The 19,638-nt window shown below is 53.4% G+C and overlaps 1 protein-coding gene across 5 annotated transcripts in view; it reads left to right on the top strand.

Moving 5' to 3' along the window:
* Window positions 1–3,575: 3,575 nt before the first annotated feature.
* The window catches only part of LOC122202718 (inositol 1,4,5-trisphosphate receptor interacting protein), a 31,544-nt gene continuing 15,481 nt past the window's right edge, over window positions 3,576–19,638 (top strand). For 3 of the 5 annotated variants that reach the window (XR_006194840.1, XR_006194842.1, XR_006194841.1), the window contains exon 1: window positions 3,576–3,768. The gene's annotated coding sequence lies outside the window, so the exon portion shown is untranslated. Of the gene's footprint in view, window positions 3,769–6,267; window positions 8,819–9,540; window positions 12,672–19,638 lie in introns of those variants that run through there. The other 2 variants (XM_042909191.1, XM_042909192.1) reach the window with 2 other exon arrangements.

The following is a 19,638-nucleotide window of genomic DNA, read 5'->3' as shown; positions in this document are numbered from 1 at the left end:
AAATGTAAACGACTATGCTTTTATTTCTATATATTGTATTTGTACCTTTTTTAAAAGTTTATTTATTTTTGAGAGAAACAAACACAGTGTAAGTGGGAGAGGGGCAGAGAGAGAGGAAGAGAGAAAGAGAATACCAAGCAGGCTCCGTGCTGTGCTGCCAGTGCAGAGCCCCATGTGGGATTTGAACCCACAAACCGTGAAATCAAGGGTTGAGCTGAAACCAATAGTCGGACGCTCAACTGACTGATTCACCCAGGTGCCCCTGTCTCAAGTCCTTAAGGGGCTAATTCTCTTGTTTATTATACCTACCAATCTCATCCCTCATTGGTTCACTTACTAGTTTGTAATTTCTTATTATAAGCTCATTTTCCATGGGGGATTGTTTATTCCCTGAGGGATCAGAAGAAACATCCGGGTTTTGCATTCACTTCTGACAGGAACTAAGGAGATTCATCACTTTGGAACCAACTTTTATGTTTTGTATTGACTTCAAGATTCCCTCACCACATGGGTTGTGTAAACTGGGGCCTCACACCTATGCTGCCATAGCTGGGCCAGTGGTTTCGATTTCTATGGCAGACAACATCAGTTCATCCAGAGCACCAAACCACAAACTTCCTTGCTGTGACCGTGAACAAGTGGGAAAATTTTTTCTCCATTCTCTAGTCACTAAGATCTTCTGCACAGTCCCAGCTGTGAGCAGGGGTCTCTAGTCCAGATCTCTGCCTTTCTAGAACCCAAGGCCTGAGTGAGTACTCACCTCCAGTCAGCCATTTGGGCTTATTTTCACCTCAAACACAGATGGGTGCTTCTGGGTTCTCTCTTCTCATCTCACCCCCCGAGCTCCTCCTTTCTTCCTTTCATGCATTGCTATCTTTTTTTCAGCAGTTCTGTTAGAAGCAGATGGTCCCGTACTTCTTAGTCCCTCATGGTCCCAGAAGTTGAATCTTTGTACTTTCCTGTCTTTTAAAAACTGTGTAGAGGGCGCCTGGGTGGCGCAGTCGGTTAAGCGTCCGACTTCAGCCAGGTCACGATCTCGCGGTCCGTGAGTTCGAGCCCCACGTCGGGCTCTGGGCCTATGGCTCGGAGCCTGGAGTCTGTTTCTGATTCTGTGTCTCCCTCTCTCTCTGCCCCTCCCCCGTTCATGCTCTGTCTCTCTCTGTCCCAAAAATAAATAAAAAACGTTGAAAAAAAAAATTAAAAAAAAAAAAAAAAACTGTGTAGAGTAACCACAAGGTGCTATGGAAACCACATGGCATAGATGGGGGTTCCAATGGAGGCATGGCGGTTCAAGGAAAACTTCCTGAAAGAGAAATTGCTTATTCTAAAGCCTGAGCACACCTTAGCCAGGCCCCCCACCTCCCCAAAAAAGTGTGTGTGCACTGGGGGTGACAGGTTGGAGAACAAGGTGGGAGAAGGTTGCGTGCAGAAGACAGAGCACATGTGACTATCTAAGTGTGGGGGTGGGGACAAACCCTATATCACATTCTGAGAAGCACAAGTTCCAGGAACTGCAAGGAGTTTGGGGTGGCATATGGAGTGAGACGTGAGGTTAGTGAGATAAGCAGAGGCCAATTCATGAACCGCCTGTGTGCCTGCTTAGAATAGTGGACTCTGTTTTGAGAGCAGAGGGAAACCAGTGCAGGTGACCATTAGGTCTCAGAGAGTGAAACGGTCCGGTTTAAAAGAAAGACAAATCTAATAAATCTTCCTTCCATAAAGAAATATACACAGCGAGCTTTGCAGGCTGGATGGCAATCCCAGAGGGTGTTTCAGTACTAACCTTCACATTCCAGCATACATAACCCTGAACTCTTACTCAAAGGATTATAAGGCAATGTAGGGGTGCTCAGGCCAGTGTTCCTACCCCCCCCCCCCCCAAGAATTTCTTCTGCCTGCTTCGGAGAGAATGAGTGCCCTATCCATCCGCCTCACAAACATTTTGGAAATACATAGCTCTTTCACAAAAGTTTCCCCAGATCACTTTGACAAGGAGGAAGAATTTTCTCTGCCCTTTAAGGTCCTTCTACTAGTCATTTGATTCTACTAAGAGTCAAACCGACAGCTGACAGATTTTTTTTACAGGAGAAAATCAGATTTAGGTTCCTATGTAAGGGAAATCCATGCAGACACGCAAATTCCGAAGGCAGTGAGGCAACAGGAGCTTATGGGAGCAGAGGAGAGGGGTAGGGGCCTAAGGAGACAAAGGGGAGAAAGACTTTCAGCAGGGAGGTAAAAGGAGAAGTTTGGAAAAGAAAGCTTGCCTTATTATGCAGAGAAACTTCTTAGGTAAAGAGAAATCTCTGGTAATAGCTCTCTTCCTGGTGGGGCAGGCAATTGGAGGGGGAGGTAAAGAGCTTTTCCCAAATCTGCTGCGGTTTCCTTGCTTTTAATTCAAAATAATGTTCAGACCAAACTGGCCCTTCTTGGTGCAGCCTGCCCTTGGCCCCTACAAGCCCATTCCCCATGCCTCCCCACCAGCTCCCAAAACTCTTTCATAATTGTCCCTGACGTAAGGAAAGAGCTATGAGCAACAGCAAAATTTGAAAACAAGAGTAACCTGGGCCAAGGGCCAGGGGGTCTATTTTTAGGACTTTGTCTCACTGCCTGTTTCTCTTTCCGACTCTCCCTAATGTCTTCCAGGCGAGTGTTAAAGTTATTTGGCTGGCGCGAAGAGGGAAGGAAGTAGGTGATCTAAGACTCGACAGCAGTAGCAGTGGTGATAATCATTTGGACAGTGTGTTCTCATAATTTCCCCCAAGGTGCCCTCGGTGGCGTTTGACTCCCCCAAAGCCACTTAATTCAGGATTTATTCAAGCCGTTGCCGGCCACTTCCACTGGCTGTGGCACTGGAGCAGGTCACAAAGGGAAAATAAGAGGTTATGGATTTCATAACCCATTAAGCGCCACCAGGGTGCTGCTGCTGCTGTCCCTCCCGGCCTCAGTTCCTTCAGGGCTAACTCCACAAGTGTAAACAGGCTCTGGACATTAAAGCGCCCTCTACGGATAGACCCGTGTGGTCATCATTCTCCTTTGTGCAGGGTTACTCAGGAAGAAAGACTACGATGCTTTCGCTTCTCGTTCAGTTTGGTGAGTTCTTCTAATACATTCAAGCCGCAAAAAGAAAAAAAAAAAAAGAAAAAAAAAAAGAAAAGGGCCGGCGTGGCGGCTCAATTTATATTTCCCTCCCGGGGACAAAAGAGGTGGCCCCCGGAGTTCCGCCGCCCGTGAAACGCGCCGCGGGAAAACGCTCGGCCCACTAGCAGTGATTTAACCCCTTGCACTCCGCCGGCCCAGACCGACTTTTAAGGGCGTCCTGCCCGACTCCCTGTCCACCCGCCCAAGTTTACTCCGGTGGCCAAAGCCCGACTCTGCCGGTCACCTTCCAGTCCTGCTGGCCTCTCTGAAATTTCTGGGGGTCAACGGGCCGACCTCTACGGCGACCCCGGGGCCGGCCGCCGCAACCCGCGCGGTCCTCCTTAAGAAGTTTCCGCTGCCGCGAGTAGAGGCGGGTGTTTTGTTCTTATAAGGAGGAAAAAGTTTCTGGGACGTCCAGGAAATGAGTAACTCCGCCGCCTTTAGGGCCGCGCTGATGGAGGCCAGCAGGCGGGAGCCGGCTGGGGTGTCGCGCCCCCAGTCCTTCTAAGTGCAGAGAGGGACGCTCGACGGAAGCCGCCCGAGAACAGCGGCCTCCGGGCCCTGGACCCGCGCGCGCGCCGCGGGGCTGGCGCGGTCCCTGCAGCGAGGGAGCGTGGGACTAAGGGCAGCGTAAGTCCGACGCGTCCACCTCACGGGGTGGGGGTGGGGGGCCGCGGGCCGACGGCGCTGCACCCGAGGTGGCGGCGTGGAGTGCGGGCGGCGGGAGAGTGGGCGGTGCGCGGCCCCAGGCTGGGTGCCTGGGGGAGACCCGGCTGCGGCGCCCGTGCAGAGGCGGACGCGTGGTCTCCGGCGCCGCACGTCCCGCGCGCCCCAGGCCCCGCTCCAGCCCCCGCGGCGGACCCCGTGGCCCTGTTACTTATCACCGTCTGAGCAGAGTGCTCTGGCAGAGAGACAGGCCCGGCCACTCCTAGAAGGGGGTAGTAGGCGTGTAGCTTGTTTTTTCCCGGTGTAAGGTTTATAGTTGTGAGGTTGCTGGGGTCGGGCGAAGCCTTCGCCGGCTTCCTCTTAAGGGACTATTAGTGGAGGGGACCTCACACAGCGCCGAACTTTCTCTTGTGGCTGCAGATAGTTTTCTGCCGCCTGACCCTTACTCCCATCCCCATCCCCCTCCTAGTGTCTCCAGCTTTCTGGCTGCCAGGTGAAGGGACTCCGAAGCCCCAGGGCCAGGCATCCCTTCCGAAATGCTCTTTAAAAACCAAAAGGCTGCCAGCCAGGAAGGGAAAATATTTCAGTGAACCACTCAGGGACGGCACATTGCCTTTTGCATCCTCTGCCTGGTGTGAAAAGCCCCTCGCCCCCCTTTCAAAACTGGAAGAGCCCCAGATACTGGCAGATCCTGGACCCTGGTCTTTGAGATCTAAATCCGTTTGGGAATCCCATTTTCTTGTTACTCTTTTGGATGTGACCCAGGGCCCTTCCCTTTTACAAACCAGTTCTACCTCGAAGAGGCTGCTGAGTGAAGCTGGTCTGAGCCTGGTGTAGTTACAGGTCCAGGTTGGCTGTGAAAAACGCCTCGGCAGCCACAGATGGAATTGCCGCCATTCATCTCTTTATTAATAACATAATAGGCTGTGCTTTTGAGTCCTCCTTCCAGCCTACGTGCCTAAGTGGCTTTCATTGTTTGCTAATTCCCTGTGCAGGCTGCTGCTCCAGGCCATTCAGCCCTCATATTTTCCACTTGCGGGTAACCATAAAGTGGTTACTCGGAGTCTCTTCTCTGCTCTCTCGCAGTGGATGGAAAGGCTTTTGTTCAGATGCCATCCTCTTACTCCATAATTTTCAAAGATGCATCCATTTCAGGCTCTGGCTTTCAGTGGGCGAGGATCTGACCTCTTAACCTGATGCCATCATCCTAGAAGTTGTCACCTTACTGGGAATGGCTCCCACCTCCTGCGTGCTCAAAGGGAAACAAAGAAGAGGGTGTGGGGGTGAACTTTTTACCTGAGAGCAAGACCTGGGGAAGAACTTCCAGGTAGAGGCTTCTGGCAAAATTGCCCACCAAAGAAAGTACTGCCTGGGAGAAAGCTGGTTTTGTATTTTTAACTTCCGGAACCCCCGGGATGAAGAAGAGAAAGAAAGTGGGAAATTCCATCCGATGGAGGGGGTACACGCCTCAGTGGGAGGCAGTGACCAGCGGAGCCCATGGAAGGGTGGGGTCAGGCTGCTGGAGCCCCTGAGCTCAGTTCTCCATGCTGCCTCTTGCCAGGGACAGCAGCACTGCCAAAGGGAACTGGTCCAGAGGAGAGGGGATGGCATGGCGAGGGGCGTCTGCAGGGCGCATCTTGTGAGGGAGAAGGGAGAGAACTGGTGATTTTACCTCCAGGAGGAGAAGCTGAGGGGGATGAGGCTGTGGCCTTCAGGACTCTCTAGCACTGTCACTTGAGGAAAGGGGAAGACTTCCTCTGTCTGACCTCAAAGACTCACTGAGTAGGAGAGGCAGGGAGATGGATCTTATAAGAAGTAAGGAGTAACCTGCCAGCAACTGGAAGTTCTCAGTGTCAGCAGAGACAAGTGGCCGTCAGCAATTATGAAGGAGACAGTTGCTTCAGAATCCAAAACTGTGGGAGGATCAGTAGGGATGAAGTAGTAGGGCATGCCGCGGGACTTCAACCGAGAAGCGTCCCAAGGGAGGGGCGAGTGCTCCAAGAGTGCTGGGCAGCTGAGGAGTGGGACCTTAATGGCTGAGACCAGTCTATCCCAGACCCCCCTCTAATCCGGTCTTGTTCTGGAGGGAGATCTATCTGGGAATGCCAGCGATCGACAATAACTGCCAGGGCTGTTGCTAGCCTATTCCATCCCTTGTGTGAATTAGAGTAAGATACACCTCTCAGCAAGGGGGTGGCACCTCGGTGACATTTAGGATGCCACCTTGGGGCCTCGTCTTGATGGGCATGGCCAAGGCTCATAGCTGGGCAATTGGCATGTGAACTGGATTCATCCTCACCGCACCCCGGCCAGGTTCTTGAGCAGTACACCACCTGTGCAACCATACCCAGCAGTCCTGATAACCAACAATTATTGAGGGCTTAGCATTTATTTGTCAAGCTTTTTTTTTTTTCCAAAACCATTTTCTTTGCATTAATTCATTTAATCTTCATAGTAGTCCTATGTGGAGGTATTGTTATCCTCATATAGAGGAGGAAACAAAGGCACAGAGAAGTAAAGTGTTCAGGAGCCTGGAAGCTGAGCCCCAGTCATTGAACATTCACAGAGCAAGAAGCAGTTTAAGCTTAAAAAGCTAGTTTGGTTGGGGGTCCTTGTGGGAAGGAGGAAAAAGCAGTTGCTTTTTTCTTTGTCAAAGGAAGAAATACCCATTCAGCTCACATGGAGGAAAAATGGAAAACTCATCTGATGGCAGAAAGGCGAGGAAAAAAAGAGCAAGCTCAGTCTTGATGGCTGACAGGAGGCCTGGTCCCAGCATCAAATGACTTTCCTTCTTAATCACTGGACATTGTGAGGTGGCAAATCCAGTTTGGGACCCGATGGGAGGGTGATGAGTAAGTGCCACCTGGGTGTGGTGCAGAGGGAGAAGGCCACAGCTACCTGGGGCCCCTGACCTAGGCAGAGACTGCCCCCAGGAGTGGCCAGAGGTGGCAACTGTCCAAACATGCTGATCCAGCCCTCCCCACCCCACCCCCAATCCCCATCTCTTCCCTCTTTCCTTCTTGTCCAGGTCCTACTCGCCTGCAAATGCCCTTCCCAAACTTGTTCAGGAAATCTTTCCCAGAACTCCATTTCACAGCTCCATATATGTGATCCTTTATTTTCCACAGGATACATGTTAGCACTTACTTAGCTGGAATGGAGCATTTTACTACATACTGTCTCTAGACAGTATTTTAAACAAACAAGCTTCTTGGCCCATGAGGATGCCTCCAACTCTGTTGGGAAGGACCAGCTGGTGCCTTCACAGATTTGCCATAAAGGGTGGTGTTTACCTGGATCTTGTCACTTGGCCCAAGGTCTAGCTCTTAGCTGTGCCCGTGCAGAAACCCCATCTCCACAGTTTTCAGAGTGGTTTGGACCTGGACTACTGTGTCACCTCCAGAGGCTCCCAAGAGTGGGTGTACAAATTAGAATGCTACTTTATTAATTTGGAAGACGTGTGACCATCATGCAGACTAGATGGTCTCTGGTACCTGCGTCCCGGGCGAGCCACATGGGAAACCAAAGATCCGGGCAGCTCGTGCTTGGCAAAGCAGGGCAGGGAGAGCCACATGGGAAACCAAAGATCCGGGCAGCTCGTGCTTGGCAAAGCAGGGCAGTCCAATAGCATGGGCCCCTCTTCACTCCTGTGGCCCTCTCAGCAGTGGAGAGATACCTGCCTGGTAGAGCAGTACTCCAGTCAGCTTGGCTGTGTAGGTCTCCTTGGCCAGTGCCTCGAGGACAGTGTTTACCTGATAGCATTTCTCCATTCCCTCTTGCATAATTTAGCTACTTTTATTTTAGTTACTTAATTTGTTTAGTGCTTTATAAGCATTAGCTCCCAGCTACATAGTTTCATTTGCATAAGCTAACCACTGTACATTTCAGGGTTGGAAGGCCAGGCCATGGATGTGAATGCTAGATGCAAATTAAGACGATTTGGTCCGGCGGCCAGGTTGGGTTAACAGGAAGCCAAGCACAGAGCAAAGAAACGTGGTCCTGATCAGCGCAGATGCTCGGGGAAGTGAAAGGCCCCAGACTGGCCACTTAGAGCATCCCCTGCATGCGCACGGGCGTGAAGCAGTACTAAGGCACCTTGCCTTGGCTGGCTCAGGTCAGCTTGGCCTGCCCAAATGGCCTCTTTGGATTTAAAGGGCTCTCTGTAATCTCTGTCCAGGCCCCCTCGTGGCTCATCTTTAGTAAGCCACAGTCTCCAGGGTGCCCCGGCACCAAGGAGGTGTGACCCTCCTGAGCCTTCGTAGGGTGGACTAGAGTTGAGTCCTGGCTCCGCTGCTCAGTGTATGGACGTTCTCTGTATTGGGGCAAGTGTTTTGACTATTTCAAGCCTCAGTTTCATCATTGGTAAGATGGGGACAACCACTCATAGGACACGCATAGAAAGCACTCAGCACTGTGCCTGGCACAGACTTTTAGTTTGGCTAGTATGAGCTCTTAAAGACAGTAGAGGTTGTTCGAGGATCCACATTCTCTGCCGAATTGGGCCCTCAGCTTCCCCATTAGTGCCACTGATGTCTGGCTGAAGGACAAGGCTGTGGGGACCCAGACTGTCCCAGATGCATAGAAGGAAGGAGCTCATTGGTGCCCTAGCTGTGGTTTGTTCAGAGCTGAGGACAAAGCTTCTAGTCCTGACCTTTTATCCAGCTCTGGGAGAGGGAGAATCAGATTTGAGTCTTGGCCTGAATAGGCATCCAGATGGGAGAGAAGGGTTAGGTTTTCTGGGAGAGGACAAGGGTCATTTGGGAGTGCCCAAGAGGTCTGTAGGGTCCTCCTCAGCAGTTTGGGACCTGTGACATTTTCCCAAAGAAAGTGTATTCCCCCTCCATCCATCCAGGTGGCCCACCCCTTGACATCAGCAGAATGGAAGTAACTGGTAGGTGACATCACTGTTGCCCATGGCAACACCTCCACCTTAAGGTAGAGAGAGGAATAAGAGCCATCCTAACTGTAAGACACATGTTGAAAGGAGGGAGCATAGAAGGTGTGACCTCCACAGGTGTGTTTTTCAGGGGCTGGGCAAGGGGATGCGGGAGGGGCTACAGTTCAGACGTCTGAGCCAGCTGGTGGTAGGTCTCTGGGTCTTGGTTTGGCCTGAGTGAATAGATCTCTGAGCTGCGACTTGGACCAAAGAGCATGACTCCTTACAGGGGCTTCTGGCAGCTTCCGCGGTTCTGGGTTTCCCTTCTACAACCTGAATCTGGAAGGGGAGCGTGGGGGGTAGGGGTGTAGTGATGGGGAGATCAGGAAAGTGGCTTTCCGTTCTTCACCCTCACCCCCAAAGGAAAGTAGGAAACAAGGATGCCCACGTCCTCACTACAGGGACTGATTTAAAAGAGAGCCTTCATTCATTGCTTGAGCAAGAATTTACTGTGCACCTACAATGTGCAAGGCAGTGTGCTAGGGATTCATTGGCCTCATGGGGCTTTATCATGAAATGCACACAGAGAGGAGGAACGTCTGGGATCCGCTGCGCCAGGAACTGGTACCAGCTGGGAACAGAAGCAAGGTCTCCCAGCTCACCTCTCACCAGCTCTAGCATGCCCCATAGGATTTCAGATGACTTAGGGGGCGCTTGGGTGGCTCAGTTGGTTAAGCGTTCGACTCTTGATTTCAGCTCAGGTCATGATCTCATGGTTCCTGAGTTCGAGCACCCGCTGATGGTGCAGAGCCTGCTTGGGATTCTCTCTCTCCCTCTCTCTCTGCCCCGCCCTCTCTCTCTGCCCCTCCCTCTCTCTCTGTTTCTCTCCTTCTCTCAAAATAAATAAGCTTTTTTTAAAAAAATGCAGAGACTTTCAAGTGGCTTAAACTAAAGCCATGGAAAGTCCCTTCCTCCCCAGTAGTTCATGCAGGCAGTTGAACTATACCCGAGATCTGGGGAGTGACAGGCATGGGTATCAACTATGTCCTGCCAGAGGACTGAATCCCTCAAAGTCAGAGTGTCCAAGGCTAGAAGACAGTAGGCTGACCGCCCACTCCTGGTTCCCTCCTGCTGTGTGACTCACTCAGTTTCCCTGCCTGTTTAATGGAAACAGTAGCAGCCAGGACCAGAGAACACACAGAGCACTTTAAGATCCTCAGATGCAAGTCCTGGAAAAAGTACCAAGGCCACAATTTTCAAATGACTCACTTCCAGGTGAATGACCTGGTGGGACGCTCACTGCCTGGCAGGGGGCTGCGCTTTGGAGCTATCCTGGGCTGCTCCTGCTTTCTCCCCCATGTCATTCCCCTGCGGTGGATACAGGAAAGTCTCCTTCCAGCCTGCACCAAACCATAGGGAGGGTGTTGTCATAATTTGAGTCCTGCTTGTTGGCACAAAACCATGTGCTGTTAACAGACTATTCTCCTGGGAGCCTGTTTCAATAACCTTAGTAGTAGTCAGGGGACCCGCCTGCAGTTCATGAAAAGGTCCTTTGTTCACTGAGACTTTGTTCCAGAGGGGCAGGACCACAGCCAGGCGAGCCTGGGCTGGAGAGGAAGAGAATGAGGGATCCCTCAGCTCCCCCACTGCGTGCTGCCCCCAAAATGCCACTTTCTCCCTGACGCCTCCCACCAAAACACGCTACCCAGTGCCAGGAGGGCCATCACCCCCTTTTCCCAATGCACCGTCCTTTCGGGTGAATAGTGGTCTCAGACATCCCAAGTCACACTCCCAGAATCTCTGGGTGGGAGGAGCCTTGAAAGCTCATTAAGTCTGATTCCCTGCTTCATGCCCAGATTTCACCTAAACTGTCACCTTCTTTCCCAAAACAGTACAGGAAAGCCCATAGGTGCACTGTAATATTTCACAGATACCAGGTCACTGAGCAGCACAGCATCATGGGAAGACCAGAGGCTTAAGTCAGTCCTGAGTTCAAATCCCAGCCCCAATCCTGAGCGAGTGGCCTCACCACTCTGTGCCTCAGTTTCCTTTTCTGTAAAATGAGGATAGTGCCTCTTTTGGAAGTTTATTATGAAGATGATTCACGTAAAGCCTCTTGCACAATGCTAAAATGTCAATAAATGTTACACATTGGTCACTATTTTCTAAATCCCCCCATGGGGTGTCAGGGCCATGGGGCTTGCTTGTCTTTTTTTCCAGAAAGGGAGAACGGCTTGCCACTCTTCAAGGGTTGCTCCTCTGCTACTTCTCTTATTTAATTTGCTTTGAACCCTATAATCCTCCATTTATCTTACATTTCTATAAGACTCTGAAGCAAGGAAGTGGGTGTCAAGGGCAGAGGCAGCTGAGGGTCAGATAAACGGTTCACTCCTGGGTTGGGTCATCTTCTCGGTAAACATCAGTGGTGAGTCAGCCTGCAGTTAGATGCAGGCCGTCCAGTCCTGAGGCCGCTGAGGTCTGTCTCCAGCGCTGCATCTGCAAGGGGTTTTGCTCACATTTCCCAAGGCGCTTAACAACTGTTAGCACTTTGCTAACTTTCTGACTGCAGAATGCCTCCCAAGGAAAAAAAACAAAAACAAAAACTTACAAGTTACTTCATCAGGGATCTCCCACTACACTCCCATTTCAGATTCCTGCTCCTGGGAGTAAATGCAGTGAGGGTTTTCCCCGGTCCTGACTTCACCCATTCAGCAGGTGTTTGTGGATGGCCTGCACCTCTCTTTAATGCCCAGGCATCAGGGACCAGCATTGGTTTCTCCTTTTAGGTGCTCAGAAGGGGTGGAGGCGCTGTCTCTATTGATGCTGCCATATTGGGGTGGGAGTGGGGGGTGAGCTGCAGTCTCCCCAGGGGCCAAGCTTCCTGCTGTCCCACTGTGGCAGCCTCTGGGGTCTTTCAAAGAAACAGGGGGGTTAGGAGACAACCAGACTAAGTCCCCAGGCTTCTGGAGTGCTGCAGGGATGTTGACCAACACCCCCCACCCCCAGTCCCTAGAGGACTCCCTAAGATGTAGGACTTAACAAATCAAAAGAGACAGACCCATACCAACACCAAGATAACAACGTCCTTTACGGAGCACGACCATGTATGTGACTACCATGCTGAGGAAGTACTATTGTCACCATAAGTGAGAGACTTGAGACTCAAACCCAGGCCTTCTGATTCTAGACCTTGGCTCCATTGCCCCTGTACACTAAGCCTCTACAAAGCATTAAGCTCTTCTGAACTGAAGAGCCTTGGGCTGTTTCTGGGTGGCCTCGGGGTGGAGTGTGTCCTGTGAACTTGGCATTGTCAGTGTCTGCTTGCTGCCTGCCCCAGCCTGACCCGCACGTACCTGCTGTACCTGTTTGGGGACACCTACTACGTGCCAGGCACAGCCCCGGGCAGAAACCAGGGCAGGGCTCAGGCTTCAGTCCATCCCTGTGGCTGGATGTCGTTTTGTGTAATTCACAGGGAAGGGGACCCTGTGCAGTCCTAGATGATTCCGGGGGTGATTTTGCCAACTGCTCCTGGCTTTATGGTCTCGGCCCTCTGCTTTCCGGGACGGGGAGAACTGGTTGGCCCTGACTGTGGCGGCCCTGGTGGGGGAAGGCAGGCTAACTCTGGCTCTGGTGTTCAGCCCGGGTTCCTGCAGCAGCACAGAGGCCCGCCACAGACTCTTAAGTTTTTTACGACTGGGTTGGCCTCCGTCTTCTTTGTGTCTCTTGCTGTTTCCCTTTATTAAGATGAAAGGGGTTTTAGATCTTTGCAGGCACAGAGTGTGTGTGTGTGTGTGTGTGTGTGTGTGTGTGTGTGTGTGTACACATACGTACAGGAGGCCCAGCGCTCTTCCCTTCCTCCCCACCCCTCTCCCCCTCTCTCCAGCCCAGCTGGGGCCCAGGCATTGTGTCAGGTACCGCCCAAGCCACAGAGGACCCGGGTGGGAGAACGGCCTGTTCACTGTGTGGGGGCCAGAATCCCTCAAGCCAGGACGTGAGTAAGAGGCGGCAGGATGGGGAGGGTGGGACGGGGAACTGGCCTTTCTGTGGCTATGGAAAAGTCCTGGGGGCCATTGCCCTTGCCTGCAAGGCCAGGTTGTCTTTGTGAGCAGGTCTCTCTTTGTTCTCATCCAGGGATCACAAGGGAGGTGGCGCCCAGCAGTCTGTTTCATTCCACCCATCCCCGGCTCATCTGTGAGAGGGGAGGCAGGGTGGCCAAGGGAGGGCTTTGTCTCCACTTTGTTTTCCTTTGTATTTTCTCTCTGGTTCCTGCTCAGCCCCCTTGAATACCCTCCACATTGAGCCAGCATGTTTGCTGTTGTCCGGAACCTGCTTTCTGTCCCTGCAGCCTGCCTTCCCCCCATCCCTGCCCCACAGCCAAAGTGTCTGAGCGTTCGCTGCCTGGGGGCAGGGGGTGTAGAGGACACGGGTAGAGGGAGAGGAGGGGGACAAGTCTGGGGAGCCGTGGCATCATGGCATCGCTGCCTGAGGTGGGTGTTCATGCTCCCTCTCAGCCGGTGCTCTTGTGGGCGAGATGGGGCCCCGAGGCAGAGGGAAATTCTGAGAAATACTAGCTCAAGCCAAGTCAGCATCTGACGGTGTATGAGGGCTGCTTCACTGTGAGAGATGGTTAGCTCTGTGTTCCCATTGTTCATGTGCCCCTATGATTTCAGGTCCAGAAGTCTGAGATGGGAATCCGGGATCAAGGGACATGCTTTGGTGCACACCTGCTTGCTGTAGGAAATGCATCCTTCCTAAGAATGGAGGGTGCGTGTGGTGCCTTCTTTTGAAAGCGGGGGTCTCTAGAGTGCAGGATGTGAGCACGCTGGTGGGTCCCCAGGATCGCACGTGTCCTTGGCGCATGAACAGGCAGGGCTGGAAGCAGTGGGATAAGACCAGAGCTCAGGGAGCTCACTACGACAGAGGTGCGGGTGGGGTAAACTGGGGAGACAGCGGTGCCTGGCCCCTCTGCTCTTAGCCTGTGAGACCTTGAGCGACTGCGCTACCTCTCAGCACCTTGGGCTCCTGCCTGTGCAGTGGGGCCACTGCACCGACGAGCCGAGCTAAGAGGCAGGGGAGCAGGCATTGTGGGGTACCCACCATGGGACGTCTTTGGAGATGCCTTGCACCAGACACAAGGCACCAGACTTGCTTGTGCTCAGAGGGACTTGATAAATATGCCATCTCCCGCCTCCCCCAACTTTGTTCTGTGTCCCTTTCAAGAAAGAAGATTTCTCTCAGGAGTTGAGGGTGGAGAGGATTCAGGAAGGCTCTTGGAAGCAGTTTCTGAGATGGACTCGTGTGAGGACTGTCCGGCAGGGTTTTGGTTGCATGGTGTGGACGCGGTGCAGGGAATTTGGGGCAGCACAGGAGGTGTTTGGGGGACAGTCAGTAATCTGAATCAGCCAGGGCCAGTAGGAAGGGAACTGAGGCGTCCCCCAAGGCTGGGTGGGGCCAGGCCCTGAACGTCGCCTCAAAGCTCTGACCTGTGTCACATGGAAACTGGAACCCACTGAAATGGGGGAAGGGAGACCTCCAGGGAGGCAGAGGCCACCGAGGGTGGCTGGGAATTAGAGCTCAGAGGAGCTGTTTGCAAAGGTCCTTGCCAGCTGGGGTGGGGAGCCCCGAGTTTAGGCGAGGAGCAAAGGCTGCGTCAGAGCTGGGTGGGGCAAGGAGGCTGCACTGTGCGTTGAGACTCTGTTCGGCTCCCAAGACTGCTTTGACAGAACACCACAAACTGGATGGTGAAACAACAGAAATGATCCTCTCACAGCTTTGGAGGCCCAAAGTCTGAAATCAAGGTCACCGCAGGGCCACCCTGCCTCCGGATGCTGCAAGAGGGGATACCTCCTTGCCCCACCCAGCATCCAGTGGTTCCAGGCCATCCGGGCCTGGCAGCTTCCCTTCAGCCTCTGCCTCTGCCTTCTGTTACCTTCTCCTGTGTCCTTTTTCTCTTTTTCTGTTTTAAGAGACACTTGTCACTGGATTGTAGGCCCACCTGGGTAATCCCGGGCCAGCTCGTCTCCGTCATCCTTAATTTAATTACATCTGTAAAGACCCTTCCTTCCAACTAAAGTCACATTCACAGGGTCTCGGTGTTAGCACATGGATTTATGTTTTTGAGGGCCACCATTCAAGACACTGCAGCAAATGTTGGATTCGAGATGCCCTGGGGAGCACAGACGAGAGAAAGCTGGATGTGGGCCCAGACTCACGGCTGCTGGGGGAGCCCCTTCCTGTCTCTGTGGCCTGCAAGCCTCACTGCAGTGCCTTAGCCTGTGAGGTGCTGAGCCTCGGCCTGTCTGTCCCAGGACGCCGTGATTTCCCATGACATGCTGTGGGGGCATCGGCATCAGGCAGCATGGCTGGGCGGAAGGACACCGTGTCCTTCCTGGGAGATTGATGGCTTCCCCGCCGTCCCCGTCCGTTGCGTGCCAAGGGATGCACATGAGCTGCCGATGGAGGAGCGGGAACAGGAAGGATGTGGGCTCTCCCACCCACATCCCCGGAGTCCAGGCCCCTGTCCCTCCTGCACTCGGGCTGGCCAGCTGCATGTCCCCGGACCAGGGAATGGGGTTGGCATCCTGGTGACTTTTTGGAAACCCCTTCCTCTTCCAGAAGTAGGCCTTGAGGAAACTTAGCGCTTTGGCCGGTGTGATTGGGCACCCACTGTGAGTCTGGCCAATGTGGCCATGGGGCAAAGACAGCAGACCTTACCTTGGGGAGAAGACCTCTCCCCTCACAGTGTAAACTTTGCTATGGGCTCTCCACTGGGCATGGAGGGGTGGGGGGTACCTCACCTCTCTGCCCTCTCCCCTACCCCTACCAGTACCCAGTTTTGACCCATGCTTCTTCCTAGCCCAGATCTCTGCTCAGTCAGTATGGGTCTCCCCTGGATTGGCAGGGGGTTTGGGGGGACAGTGGGGATCCAGTTCTCCAGTCCAGGAGACCACAGACCTCAGACAGTAATACCAGGTGCTACTTAGTGCATACCCATTAAGCTACAGAGTCTCTGTTTTCTTCTAGTTCCTGGAGAGGCTGTGGGGAAGCCCTTTATGTAAATCCCTGGCACAGGCTTGGCACACAGCCAACCCCCATAAATGCCGGGTATGATTATTCAGAGGGTGGCTGCTGGGACGACTGGGAGACACTGGGGACAAAGATTGAGCCGAGGGGGCTATTTCAGGGAGTCCTGTTCACAGAGGAAATAGTAGGTGCTGGTACTGCTGAGGGGGAAGAGTAAGGAGTCCCAGGGTCAAGGGCAGCCTTGAGGGATGCTTAATGAGGGGGAGGGGGAACTGGACAGGAGAAAGGGGCCTGTGGACCAGGGCCCATAGGCTTTAGGTGGCCTGCTGACATTTTATTTGGCTTCCATGGTTTTCAAAGAATTTTTGAAATAGCACCCGACAAGTGTAAAATTGAGGGATATTGATAAAATCCAGATCTCAGATTTATCTTGGGATAAAATCCCAAAATCTCTTGGGGAAAAAAACAAACGAGATCACGCCATTCTTGGCACACAGAACATGGGATGTAACGGCTCTGGCCTTTAGATAAAGCTTGTGCGACTCCATCCACTCCATCCCCATCCCTTAGATGTGCAGCCTCTGCAGGCTTGCCCATTTTCTGTGGGGGTCTTTCTCCACCCCCGTCCCCCACATGTGCTCTTACAACCCCTGCCTTCAGGAAGGGTGACTGAAAGGTGATAAGGGAGGGGACCCAGGGGCCATGAGGGTGGCAGGCGGGAGGAAGGTGAGCCTGGTTAGAGGCCAAGGCAAAGGTCCTGCTGTGGGGGAGGGGTGGGTGGAAGGTGATGGGTGTGGCTGGGAGGACACTGAGAAGGGGAGGCACTGGGGCCTAGAACCTCACCCCCCCTACCCACTTTCTCAATGATGCTTTGTTGGGCCGCTTCCTTCCTCTTTCCTCACTTCCTTTCTTTGCCTGCCCCTCCCTGTCTTACCCAGGCCTGAGGCCACCTTGGCCCAGCCCCTTGCTCAGCCCTTCCCCTGTCCCCACCCCCATGGAGGTGCAGGCAAAGAGGGACCGAAGCAAGAGATGCTCTTGGTGAGGCCGTTCTCCTCTCCTGCAAAGGACTCTTCTCCTGGAAGGGTGGGGGCCATCTGTGCTGAGTCTGTCTGTGCCCCTCTCCCCGGCCCTGAGTTAGGTGACGAGGAAAGAGGTTGTGAACATATGTCCCTCCCGCAGTGGCTGTCTCCTCCCTAATACGTGATCAAGTCCGCTCCAACATATCGGGCAGCTGCAATGGGTGCTGAAGGAGGCAGGAGGACATTCAGTTTCGGAACTTGCTGAAACTAGCCAGGAAGGCAGGGCCTGGTGGGTGAAGTGACACAAGGGAAGAGCAGGAAGGTGGCCTGCACCAAGGGGCAGGCTCCCGAAGGAAGGGCCCCTGAGCTGGGCCTGAATGAAGATGCCCTGGGCTGGGCAGGGAAGCTTGTCTGACACCAGTGTGCGGTGTGGGCTCTGCTAGAGGGAGGCGTGCAGTCACAGGTAAGACAGGCCAGACCACGGGAGGAGAACCCCCCAGGGCTTCAGACAGACTGCGTGCTCATGGGGCCCAAACCACCACAAAGACTCAGGGTCAAATTCGTGCTCTGCATTCAGCCTTACAGTCCTGTTTCCTCAAGGTCTGGGAAACTCGGGGCACAGCCAACCCTGGATGATTTGGGCAGTCGTCCTTGGCAGTGATGCCTGGCAGGTGGTAGGGCTCATGCCCTGGGAGGTTGGAGGGAGAGCAGAAGGAGGGGGACAGGCTCACTGCAGACAGGGAATCTTGGAAGTCACACAGTGGACCTTTCTGTCGTCAGTCTCTTCACAAAATAGGATGTTGAAGCTACCTGACTAATGTTCTGAAAATCAAATGACAAAATGTATGCAGAGTGCTCAGCCTTGTAAATTTTGGCAGAAGTAGAAGCACCACTTCTCTGCGGTCTGTGCGGGAACCCCTGTGAGGGTCCACAGGGTGATGCCTACCAGGACCACCTCCACCCTGCCCTCCTCGTCGGGCACGCCTCCTCTCTAGGTCTCAGTTTCCTCATCTATAAAATGGGGCTTAGATGAGTACAACATTGAATTCTGACTTTATTAAATTTGTGGCTTTATTTCTCCCAAACAACTGTGTACCTTGTACCTGCACAAGACCAGGGACACAGTAGGGGTTCAGCCCAAACTTACCAACAGCTTGGTCTCCCTTGGCCCCTGGCTCCTCAGAGGGTGCAGAGCCTAAGCAGTGGGATAGGGCCCAGTAACCCCACGGGGCCTGGACTGCAGGTGGCTTCTCCTGTCACCAACCCACCTCCTTCGTTTTGTTTCATAAAGAAACGACCTCAGCTGTTCCTTTCAGCTCTGAAGATGACGCCAGGGACTGGGCCACTTTTGCTGTTGTAATTAGCACAGCTAATTGCACCTGACAGGCTGGGCGTGGGGCAAGGCCTTGGCAAGCTGCAGGTCAGGGCTGCCGTGACACTGCAGGAGCCACACCTTCCTCTTCCCTGGAGACCTGCCTGGCTTGGGCAAGGCTGGTTCCCAGACTTGAGTGGGCACTGGAACCCACCCCCCTCGAAGGGCTTGTTAAGACACCAGGTGCTGGGCCCCAGCCTTGGAATTTCTGATCAGCAGGTCTGAGATTGCACCTGAATATTTGCATCTCTAACAAATCCCCAGGTGATTGCAGTGCTGCTTAGTGGGGACCATATTTTGAGAACCACCATCCCGGGGGACTGCTGGCTGCTGAGAAATGGGTCCTGGGCACCCCTGCTGCTGAGGCCACAGCCAGCTAGCTCTGGGTGGGGGTAGGCGGCTGGTGGGGCAGAAGGGGTGTTGATGAACACGTGGGGCTGGACACAGGCTCTCACTGCTTCAAGTTTGTTGTAGGAATTTGTCTGGAAGGAGGGTACTGGGTGGATATGGAGCTGAGGGCTTACACACCCACATCTCCCCAGCCAGTGAGCACAGGGAAGGTCCACAGACAAGGAGGAGCCCCCAAAGAACAGAAACGAAACTCTCTCCCTCTGCGTTTTAGTGGTCTACTGCTCATGTGCCGTTTATGCCCACAGCTCATTCTGTTCTGTGACAGTCCCGGGTGGCTGTCTGCCTCCGCTCATGAACTGTGGTGTTCTTCCCGCCTGGGATCATGCTGCCCTCATCTGTGTGGGCCCTGCAGCATCCAGCATGGTCCTTGCACGTAGTAGGTGCTTTGTAAACATAGCAGGGTGGAAAGAACTTGGGCTGTGCAAGTGGAAGCACACAGAACAGACTGCATCTCAACCTGGCTGCGCCTTTTCTCGTAGTGTGGCTAGAAAATTTCTTTGTCTCTTGGGCTTGGTTAATCCATCTGTGAAACCAGGGTAATACCCACCATGTGGAAGGTTATGGAGGGCGGGGGCACTGTGCACCCAGCACATCCTAGTGAGGGCTTGATAAACAGAAGCATATATCTATTAGACAACTCTTAGTGGCATTCATTGGATTAAGCTGTGATTGTGGGGGCGGGGGGATGCAGGAGTGACAGACCCCAGGGAATAGAGAGGGTATCTAGGGTTTCTCCCCCAGAGTCTGAGGCTTCCGGCCGGGCTCAGAATAAGGGTCTGAGAAAACCATTAGTCTGGGCTGAGCACCTGCAGCCTTCTGCCCAGCCCCTGCTGCCTCGTGACCCTGGCCCTTTGCCAGGCTAAGTTTAGCTGTGACCTGCATGGGCCACTGCACTCTGTAGGCAAGGGCAGCGGTGGAGAGGAACTCAGCAGGTTTCCTGCTGGCTTCCTGGCAAGCAGACAGACAAAAGCCCTCAGAGGAACCCAAGTTGATTTTCAAGCCAAACCCAATCGATGTCTTGGACCACATGCCTGGGGCAGCCTTGTAGAGCTGAGAGCCTTGGGCCAATGCAGAGGTGGACAGTTTTCAAATTGGGGGAAAGGGGCCCTTCGGGAAGGGTGGGGGAGGCGCAC

The sequence above is a fragment of the Panthera leo genome, chromosome D2 (genome assembly GCF_018350215.1).
Source record: "Panthera leo isolate Ple1 chromosome D2, P.leo_Ple1_pat1.1, whole genome shotgun sequence".
In the NCBI taxonomy this organism is placed as follows: Eukaryota; Metazoa; Chordata; class Mammalia; order Carnivora; family Felidae; genus Panthera; species Panthera leo.
Note: the sequence above shows the minus strand (reverse complement) of the source record. Positions and strands in the feature narration are given on the sequence as shown.